Consider the following 10460-nt stretch of genomic DNA (forward strand, 5'->3'; position numbering starts at 1 on the left):
GCAGCTTGCTCCAAACCTGTATTTTTCCAATATATTCTCTCTATCATAATGGTCTACAAACCATGCCTCTGTTGTCCATCAGCTTATACTCAGGGGGCTCTAAATGGTTTAACACAGCTGATAAGCTGTTTCCTGTTTTTAAATCTTTTCATCGGGCTGAAAATTCACACGAGTGACCTTTCTTCCAGCTTTATCCGAGCTCCACAGCGGCCCTTAATAATCTATGTGAGTTGTGTTGGCTATACAGATACCATCATCTATCTACTGTGTCCGTTACCCCAAGATTAATGATATTACATCTTTATATCAAATAAGGATCAGCAGGAGCACGGAGGCCCTCTCCTCAACGTGGCATTACATTAAGTTCTGGTCTTTCTTTCTCTCTTGCCGATTCTTCCTCCGCCTCCTTATTTTCCTCTGTTGCTTTGTTAACCAAACACTAACCCAAATTGCGTTCTATGGTACTATTATGAATGATGACAAGGCACAGAGGAGACCCGGTCCAAAGAACAGCTTCAATCAACGGAAATGCACAGAAGAATGCGCTCTTTCAGAGTGGCTCTCAACTGAAATTAGGTTAGCAACCAAGTAAAGTGACAGATATTGGTTGAGCACACCAGCTCGGCGTGCAGCCTGGGGATATGTTGTGACTGTACCCAAATGGTTTTGCGTTCAGAAGATACATTTTTCTGCCTCGCTATTCTAATCTTTCCCAATTTTACTTTTCATCTCTCAACACTAGCAGGTAAACGTTTCCCTTATTCACCTTTGTATAACCTCCATCCTGAGCATTAAAACTGGCTATTGGCTGAGAGTTAGTTTAATCCAACAAATGTTATAGCAAACTGCTAAAATGATTTTATAATTTTCCTGGAAACACACAGGAGCTGAATTGGAGCTAAAACTTTTTTTTGTTCACTGATGTAGGTAGCTTGTAAAGGATGGTTGACTTCCACTTACCTTAAGGGAAGCTAATGAATTGCTTTGGCCACACAGAACAAAAGAAAAAAAAAATACACTGTTTTCTATAAGCGCAGAACTGATTTCAATGGTTTGTGTTGAAGTAGAAATTTTAAAAGATATTGTATTTGTGACCTTGCTAGCATCTGGAGAGGGAGAGAGAAGAGACATACATTAACAAGACATAGACATAAGACCAGAGTAAAATAAAATAAGAATAAGAATGAAGCAGAAGCAACAGACTGTACAATCAGCCAGACCGTTAACCACAGTTAAAGTTGTGTATTCTAATGACTGTGGGGATGCGCTTAAAACCCTCGGATTGTCTTACGATTTACCACGTAATTTTTGTCCTCCCGGGTGAAAACTAACCTGGCACATGTGACTATTTATAAAAACAAAAATAAAATGTAAGCCATTACACATTTTCAGGTCTTCTCAGCTAATTAATATATATTGTACACTAGTGACAGGAAGTCCGTCTCTTTTCAAAGATTCCTCTCTTGGCTTTTCCAAATGGCTCTTCAATTAGTTTCACTCAGAGATTTCTATTGTATCCTAATCAAATATGAATATGATTGTGTGTTGATAAGCAACTTTTCATTTGCTGTTTTCATAACCTTATTTTTATGCATTTTTTTTCTTTTAAAGAAATACAGGCCAATGCAGTCCTAATATATGATACTTTAGATAAATATCTTTAGTGCTTTAGTTTGGCATTCAGGTATACTTAGTTAGCTAGAATCAAAACATCTCAAACACTATAGCTTGTAAACAGCGGTTAGCATATTTCAGTGGCACAAATGGACCAGGAAACGCATATTTTAGAGAATATACTAATACACTCACTCTCCGAGACCATGAGTTATTTTAAAAAGTTGACTCTGACTGATGGGACTATATTCACCGACACTTACACTCTCACTCACTGGATGGACGGTGTGACCAAAGGAGGACACAGAGGGGACGAAATCTGGTCTGTCTTTATCAAGTGAAGCTTCTCCAACAAAAATATTAAAAGAAGTAAGTGGCAGCACTGTGGAGGGTAACGTAGTAAATGGAACTTCTGCTTCATCACCCCTGAAACACACAACTAACGTTGCGTTAGCTAGCCCAGCGATTAGCATTAGCATTGACATGTAACAAATAATGATTAACTTAACTTAGGCCATGAAGGGTTCTATAGAAACAATCGAGAGTGCTCAAGTTTGGCCCAAAGGACAACAGGAAGATTACGCCTGTCACGCTAACTATGGTTTCTTCTTACACCATTGCCAAGAAGTTTTCTTTTTTGATATATGACTTCCAAATCCAGCAAATCATGTTGCTTCACTGACACAGCTGTGTGGTGGCAGGAGCAGGTTGCAGAGGAAGTTCGAACAAGCGAACTCTATTGTTGTTCTTACCATTCCAGCTTTACGACAAATGGCACAACTTGAAACGATGGCTCAATGCAGCACAGTAAACAAAACACTCTATTTTCCCACGGCGTAGATGAGTAAACAAATGCACGTCACATAGATTGTGACAGATGAACAGCTGTATAGTGTAGTTTAAAAGCTTTGAAAAGATTTATTTAGACTCTGTCACACATCTTTTTTGATAATCAGCTGACAATGAACCAACATCTTCCCTCCTGCCTCATGAACCATCTGCATATCATTAAAACAGCTTTCCCTAACACCGCAGTGTCCAGTGCCAGCATTGCCAGAGGCTATATATTGGGGAGATGGGCAGAACACCTACGACAAGGATTAAGGAACATCTTTACCTAATTCAAATTCAGCCATTTCCTCTAGAGGGGCATACACAATTTTAAATACTTGGGAATTAAGAGCAATCCAGTTTTGATCACCAATGCCAGGAGAAGATGCAAAACCATAATTATTAATTACAGCTTTCAACTACCACACCAACAAGTTTCAATGATAAATGTGATTGTATAGTGCTCTAATTGTTTACTTACCAAGGCCTCATCCATGGCCCGGGAGCCCCTTGAAACTTCGGCACCTGGAAGGAGAAGCTGATCAAGTAACATATTTATTTTATGCTTTATTTTTATTCTTATCGCGCCCTAACGTGTTTTATAACTTCTTATTGATCTTGTGAATTTTTAGTGTTTTTGCATGTTTATCCTTTAGCAGTTGCCTTTAACCACTTCCCACCCTCAGTGAGCTCTTATTTATTGATGAATTTACTTCATGACCACTTCTTCTTCCTACCTAAGGAGGCCAAGGAGTGCTTCTTCCTTAACTCGTTAGCCTCCCTCCTACCTGTTCCTGCGTGCTCCTCGCAGAGAGGCGTTACTCTTACCCTTTGACCCCTCCTGGGGGCCTTCCTGCAAACAACAGACCATTTACACCTCATATAAGTACATTTACAAGAATTTATTCATTTTCATGTTCCTTATTGCTTTTGTTTGTTTTTGTTCGTAACCCATTTTGAATCTTGGATTAAGTTATAAAAGAAACACCTGTGCCCGTGCATCAGTGTGTACACTAGTACATGCTATCTTGTCCCTAACCCTAACCCTAACCCTAAGTAGAAAACAACCAGCTCACCCTGAACTGAGCACGGCCGCAACAGTAGTTTCACCAAAATGCAGCCAAACTCCTTTAGACCCTTCCTTATTCGGAATTTTGTGCAATGTAATTTTAACATTGCATGAGTTGCAAGAAAAAAACAAATCCTTGTCTTCAATCCAGGGAAATAAACTCTTGATAAATACACACTTCTCAGTTATTGCTGCAGCCAAGCCGTGCAGCGCGATCTGCTGTAATGAATGTTAAAAGAAGCTTCTTCATGACTGCTCCCCTGAAATAATTTGGTGGAACAAAATATGAAAAACTGGTTGGATTTGTGTAAAATGATGCACATTCCAAAACACACATGGTCTGATCTTGTCCATTTATGTTATTCACGTCGTATTATTGTACCGATAATAAGCCTCCCACTATCAGCTTTGCGAGTGACGGGTTTTGTTTTTCTCTTTTTGCTTTGCAGAGGATTTTCAAATTAAACGCTCAGGTTTGTCTTCATCTGGCACAACGCTGACTTGAGGAGTAATGATTAGAAACACACTCTTTCCCGAGACGGCCTGAAGAAGATACAGCTTTCCAATTAAAGGTAAAGCTCGGTATTTTCAGCTTCATTAGCCCTAGAGAGGTAACGTCATAAGAGAGAGATGGAGCATGTAGAAACAGACCGAGAAGGAGGGAGGGATCGGTTGGAAGTGGCAAATCTCTGTCCCATATCCAAACTATTTTTGTGTTCACTGTATTTAGAGGAGAGTTAAAATTGTAAGCAGTAGTCTATGGAAACTGCTTCTGTCAATTATCAGAAGATCATCTTTCATTATATTCTACTTTATTGGAGATTAAATTCTGTGACATTTGCAAGAGTCATAGTTTCAAACATGCAACTACTAAAGATATCTGGTGCACAGAACTACTATCATCAATGGCATCATTTTCAAAATGAACATACACGTCGATCAGCCACAACAATACAACCACTTTTCTAATGGCGCGTTTCCATAAATGCGCCATAATATTGTGTTGTGCCTCCAAAACATTTGTGACTTATCAGAGAATGGACATTGGCCTTCTGAGGGTGTCCTGTGGTGACAAGGAGTGTTATTGCTATGGGGTGGGGGTCGCTGGTTTGGTCTAAGTGGGTGACACGTCCAGAAGTTTCCCACCCTTTCTGGGTGGAGTTTGAATGTTCTCCCTATGTCTGTGTGGGTTTTCTCCGGGTGCTCCAAAGACATGTTATTTGGTGATTCTAAATTGACCCTAGGTGTGAGTGCATATAGTTATTTGTCTATGTGTTATCCCTGCAATTGGCTGGTGACCTGTCCAGGGTGTACTCCGCCTCTCGCCCAATGACAGCCTGGATAGGCTCCAGCAACCACTGTGACCCTAGTGAGGATAAGTGGTAGTAGAAGAAGTAAGATGAGAACATTGTATTGTCACAAGATGGTCAATGTTTTTCACTTCAGTGGTTTTAATGTTGTGGCTGATTGTTGTACTGTGTAATTTCCTCAGTTTCACCTTTAATATTGTCACCTTCCTAAAATTATGCCCTAAGTAATTTTTTTGACCAAAATTGTCTTTGCGGTCGCATAAATTATCAAATGAATAAGAAGTTTAGTATTAAAAAAAAATGCATTACTTTATCCAGAGTAATGTGTTTACAATTGTATCTCGGCAGATCACATCCAATCATGAAATATCACTAAATAATTCAACAGATGTTAATAATTAATGTCACATGTGATTAAAGTAATGTAGTGTATGTGTACAGTGTATGTAATGTAATACTGAAGAGCAGGCGTGTAACTTGACAGCCCAATGTCCCACGGGTTAAAAACTGGTGCCGACATTTTCATACTTCTCATTTTCATTCATTTAGAAATCCAACAATCAGGAACCAGCGTGGTCACACCTGTGACGTGCAGCAGAGCCTTGCTTCTTACTCTGGTGGCTGCTGTGTACCAAATGACGTCATTCGGTTCTCGCAGCCCCCGAGCAGTGAGAACATACTTGTTTCTCACAAGAGTGTGTAACAGCCTTAACTGGCAGGAGACTGACAGGGTAACAGCATTCAATCAATTTTCCAGTATTTTCCTCACTCTGTTGTCAGAGATGGAATCAGACTTTTTAAAGTACATGAAACGTTTGTAAAGACATCTGAACATACACACACACTGAAGACTGAATCCCTGCTTCCTCCCATTTAAACTAAAAATGCAAAGTGGACGATCAGGTCTCGAGGCTGTGTAAATATCACTCACTACACCCTGGGGTAAAGGTATGAGAAGTCTGTCAATGTGAGCTACTTTCGCTTTTCCTACTTTAATACAAACTCTACCTGAAAAAAGTGCCTAATGTTAGTTATGCAAGTCAACTGGGAACAACATTTATCTTCCATTTAGCAAGCCGCACTGATTGCGCTTGCTTCTAGATGAGTTAATCTGCCAGAAGACCTACAGGAAATATTGTTGATGTTAATCAAAACACCATGTTTATCGTGTTTATACCGCTGCATAATTCAAAGCACAGGTATTAACACGGTCACGCCACTTTGTGATTAATGAGACAGATGTAACTGTATAGTGTTGAACTTTATTTTATTTTCAGTTCCTTTTACGAGGAGAAGAGAGAAGAGAATTATTTAATTTAAGAGAATTACATTTTAATAATGCACCACATCTGGCACATTTCTAGAGTCATCTTCATTAATTAATTTTCTAAAACCACTTGTTCTCCAGAGGGTTGTGGAGCCTATCACAAGTCAATGGACATGGTCACCAGTCAGCCCCACTGCTAACACAAAGAGACAAACAACCGTTCATCCCCACTTGCACACGCACAGACAACGACTGAAACAACGCAATGTGATCGACGACATCAGCCTACCGATGACTATCTCGGACAGCAGGAACGATCCAGGCCAAGGAAGCCAATTTACCAATCCTCCAGGAAGTTCATCTTAGGTCCCAGCTGGTGGGTTTGAATCCACATCCTTGTTATAGTAACTCGTCAGTGCTAACCACTACATCACTGTGCCACCCTAGTGCCATTTTATAGTTTTACAGGCAATACCCATGATGGTTTTGGGCTGAGGGCAACAGTAGATGGTCCTACATCAAGATTATGCACAGTGAAATAACAGGCCAAAAACAAGATGAGTACTGATACAAATAAAATGTATGTGGCATTCTCATAAATGCTACAAGTTTTTACATGCACTGCCCAGGCACAACATTATGACAGCTGACAGAAGTGAATAACATTGACCATTTTGCAAGAATACAATGTCGTGCTGGGAACTTTTGGACATGGCATTTGTGTGGATGTCACTAAGACATGTATCATCCACCTAGACCAGACCAGGCGCCCCCACCCCACAGCAATGACACTTTATACCTATCTTTGTAATGGGAATGTCTGTATGGTAGCCAGAGGCATCTGTAAATCATCCGTCAGTTATGGAGCACCACAAGGCTTTGTCCTTTGCCCGCTTTTATTTTCCCTTTATATGCTACCTCTGGGTCAAACATATCTGCAGATATATCTGCAAATCCTTTTCTCGTATTACCTCCACAGCACAGTTAAACCATTTTCTTTTTTTCTTTCTTCTCGTATTAACGCCCAATGTAGAAATTCAGGTTGTGTTGATATTTTTCATTTGCAAAGACATTTCAAATGTATCCATTCATGTGGATGTTACTTAGACATGTAGCACCCAACTAGACCAGAAAATGGTTTAGGAGAAAAAAAAAACATGAAGAGAAGCACAAGATGTTGACCTGGCCTCCAAATTCTCTAGATCTCAAACTGATGAAGTATCTGTAGGATGATTCACAGAGGCCCCTCTCCTCAACCCATAAAACCAAAAGGCCCCCGACTAACAACACTCTGTTGCCAGACATCACAGGACCCCCTCAGAAGGTCGATTTCCACTCGTTCATGAGTCACAACTGTTTTGGAGGCACAAGAGAGACCTACACAATATTAGGAAGGTGGTCATAATGTTATGCCTGGTCGTCTTATGCTGCTAGGATCAGTGCATCTGCTCTATGTTTGCATGGACACCATTTAAGTTAATAATCTGAATATTAGTCTGAAACAGATCGTCTAAAATTTTGTAATCTCTAAAGTTGGTACCTACCACCAGAAAAAAAGCAACAGGCTACAAGTCTCAGTGATATGAAGTTAAAAACCGATAACTACCACATGTCACTACGAGAGAACTGTGACGCGCTAATGATGTGTTAACACATTAATCAATCAGATGGCACCGTCAAAGCTTCAGTGATTGCTTGGGCATCACTTCAGCAGCTGTCCACACTCCACCGTGGTGTGAAGGATATGTGTGTGTGCAGGGCATACAGTCTGAGCTGAGATTAAAATCAAAAAATACACTTATAATAATTAGGCTTAATTGACTTCCTGCTGAGACAGGCATCTGATCATTTCCAGGCCATTTTTAGTTTGGAGAGTAGGGTCTCATTAAAAGCAAAGTGTGGTATTTTCAGTCTCATTACGTTTTTGAACTCTGTGCCGGAAGATATGATTTAAGATGAGGGGAAAAAGTGAGATGTTTTAAAATGCTACTGTATCCTTTCCCATGATCTCCTCAAAGTCCTTGGTGTCTTTTATTTTACTTTTTACTTTCATTATTTTATTTCTGGCCATGTTGTTGTCCGCATATTATATCATATATTATAATTAAAGGGGGTCATACTCTCTGTTAACAGCAGGCGTCACTTATCACATCTCATTGATCATTTTGATCTGAGTTCCCATTTTGTATTCATATATAACATATATAACCTTTAAATATCACAAAATCAGTGATACAAGATAAAAACAGATCCAAAATGCGATGGTATGATATCAGATTATGAAAAAGCCAAAAGTGACTGAACTAAGTGAACTCTTAGGTCGGACTGTGTCTTGATATGTGAGTCGACTGTAAAGCAAAACACTGCAAAGTAGTGTGCACCTACATGGACTCATATACTGTATACATGCATACAGAAACACAGCCGACAGAGACCTGCAATTACTGTAATCACTATGTAAATTTGCCCATTTGCCAAAAGCAGAGCAGAAATCGTGCCAAGTCTTTAAGGCATTGTTATTATTAGCATTTCTCCTACATGGTTTGCAAGAAACATCTTCAAAAAAAAAAAAAAAAGAAAACAAAAACCACAAGAATAGGACAAATGACCGGTTGTGCGAGAAGAAAAACATATTTTTTCTCGGGGAGAAAATATGGAAATAACACACCTTTAAAACAAATTAATACTATGCTGCCACGCCATCTGCTGCGTGCGTGCCATCTGCTGCTGAGTATACCGCAACTATGGTTTTATGGTAGAGACCATTGTAATGAAGGAGAATGGATTTAGGAGCCGATCACGTGACGTTAAGAATCCCAAGAAGGATCCAAACATCTGGAGGGAAAGATTCTGCAAAGCCAAACTTTTTTTTTTTTTTTTTTTGGTTATTCTGTTAAGATATAATCTTATCCAACCAAAGAATACAAGAGTAGCTCCATACTACATGAAACCACTGGAGCTTTTTATGAAATATATTGTGAAATACAACCAAAAGGCAAACTTCTTATCACACTGCCGTTAGGCAGCTTGCAAAACATTTATTTGGTAGGTGACCCAGTGTTTGACACATGCACAAAACAGTTTTTTATTTATATAGTTAACAAAAACCCAGTTAAGGGTTAGTCCAGTCCAGACAGGGAAGTTCAAAAACTTCCTTTCGAGGATTTATTTCCTGATAGAGATTTATATTTCTCCCTGTAATTGATTGTGAAAACATATTCAAATTACTGTTAAATTAGTGTATTCAAAGTCATATCATTTCAAGAGCTTAAATGATTTTTTAAATTTTTTTTTCTTTCCATTTCTTCCTGTCATGAAGCCAGCGCAGCAGCAGAAAAGGTCGTCGGCGTTCATTGACCTGCCTGCCAGTCTTCACTGCAGATGGGCTTTTCAGCTCTTTGAAGGGAGCCGGATGCCGTGGATCCATTCCTTTTAAAGAGCCCTTCAAAAGACTGGTCCTTTTTGATATTTATTTTATTTTTCAGAAGACAGCCCGGGGGTATCTGGGAAAATAATCACTGGAGGAAATGATAGGGTAAATGCACAAAGGGTTCTAGATAGATCCCGTCACAAATTCTGTAACAACATTAGCGTTAACGGTGTTTGAGTCAGGGTCAACTACTGTAATAGCTGCCACTGGACCCCCAACAGCCCTAAAACAGTCTGCAACTCGTACGCTTTGTGAGTCTACAGCCACTTCAAACGAAACACGTCCTCCCTCTTATTGAGGCGGCTGAAAACTGAGACACTCGAGGACAAAACACAGCAAAAAAAAACAATTCAGGTCAATTAAATTTTATTTATATAGTGTCAGTAACAATACAAATGGTCTCAAGACGCTTAACAAAATCTGGCCTGAAACCTCCAGAGCCAGCATGAACGTGAAAGAAAAGAAAAGAGTGTGCGACTCAGTTCCCATCGTTCGTTGTAAAGGTCAATAGATATGATTCGTTCACAAACATTACAACTCTAGTATTTACAGAATCCCCTGCGCTGCCTCGAGAACCAAAAATCTAACTTGTATGTTCTGTTAGTTATGGACAGTCGCTGTCTGATAACTCTGGCACGCTCGAGAGAGAGAGAGAGACTTGGCACTGAAAGTCGAATGCTTGTAAAACAATGACCTTCCTGAGAAGGGAAACTTTGTTGAGCGATACTTTCATTTTCTCTCATTAGTCAGATTATTATTTCTGCCGAACCACAACTGATTAATTAACAATCGAACTAACGTCAGTCAAAAACGGGTCATAAGAGCTTTTAAGAAATCTTGAACCAGTCATTTTTTTTCCTTGTGCATGTTAAAGAGGCGAGTCTTGTTAGTGTAGGGTTCTCCGTGGTGTGACTGACTCTCGCTTTATTTGAATGAATA

Source organism: Mugil cephalus, chromosome 2, assembly GCF_022458985.1.
Source record: "Mugil cephalus isolate CIBA_MC_2020 chromosome 2, CIBA_Mcephalus_1.1, whole genome shotgun sequence".
In the NCBI taxonomy this organism is placed as follows: Eukaryota; Metazoa; Chordata; class Actinopteri; order Mugiliformes; family Mugilidae; genus Mugil; species Mugil cephalus.